Here is a 1051-nt window from a genome sequence, read left to right as displayed (position 1 = left end):
GCCTGAAGCTGCCAGGTACTTAATTGTGAATTGCGGAGTGCCGGCCGCTGTAGCCGAGCGGTTCTACGCGTTTCAGTCTGGAACCGCGCGACCGCTACGGTCGCAGGTTCGAATCCTGCCTCGGGCATGGATGTGTTAAGTTAGGTTAGGTTAGTGTTGTTTTAACGTCCCATCGACAACGAGGTCATTAGAGACGGAGCGCAAGCTCGGGTTAGGGAAGGATGAGGAAGGAAATCGGCCGTGCCCTTTCAAAGGAACCATCCCGGCATTTGCCTGAAGCAATTTAGGGAAATCACGGAAAACCTAAATCAGGATGGCGGGAGACGGGATTGAACCGTCGTCCTCCCGAATGCGAGTCCAGTGTGCTAACCACTGCGCCACCTCGCTGAGATGTGTGTGATGTCTTTAGGTTGGATAGGTTTAAGTAGTTCTAAGCTCTAGGGAACTGATGACCTCAGATGTTAAGTCCCATAGTGTTCAGAAACATTTTTTTTGAATTGCGGAGTAATGACGTAGTTGTAGATACGACTAGGTGAATACTGGGCTGGCACTCAACTCTCACTTCATGATTAAACACTACACGCAGACAGCTGGCGTGCACAAATTCCGTTCCGGGGGATGATGGAGTCGCGACAGGATGGGCACGCGGCCATCCCTTAAAATTAACCATACCAGTCCCGTTAATGACCCTACCAACCCTGCGCCGATGCGGGAGAAATGCCCGAGATGAAGAAGAAGAAGAAGAAGGTAATGCCAACACGGCACCGGACGTCTGCACACTCTTGAGGCTGTCTGCATTTTCTCCGCCCGTTTACATGTACTCAACGTGTTTACAGCTGCACCGAAGAGGCTCTGTAGTCTTCCTACATCCATCTTGAACCACACAGAGTCCCTACAAGTACATAAGTTTTTCTTTCTTTTTTCTCGGTCGTGACAAGCAGGAAGTGTCGCTTTTGAGTCCGTAATGTAGCGAGTGTGTGACCACTCGGGGAGGGCGGTGCGTGCAGAGCCGCCTCGCCCCGGCCCTCAGACGCTGTTTACGATGGCCGGA

At 51.9% G+C, this 1051-nt stretch overlaps 1 non-coding gene across 1 annotated transcript; it reads right to left on the bottom strand.

Moving 5' to 3' along the window:
• Positions 1-314: 314 nt before the first annotated feature.
• On the bottom strand, positions 315-387 carry Trnaa-cgc. Its single transcript has one exon. It is a non-coding gene; the product is annotated as a tRNA-Ala (tRNA).
• Positions 388-1051: the final 664 nt, after the last annotated feature.

This window comes from Schistocerca americana, chromosome 1, assembly GCF_021461395.2.
Source record: "Schistocerca americana isolate TAMUIC-IGC-003095 chromosome 1, iqSchAmer2.1, whole genome shotgun sequence".
NCBI classification, from domain to species: domain Eukaryota; kingdom Metazoa; phylum Arthropoda; class Insecta; order Orthoptera; family Acrididae; genus Schistocerca; species Schistocerca americana.
The sequence above is the reverse complement of the archived record's forward strand: the minus strand, read 5'-3'. Positions and strand labels throughout refer to the sequence as shown.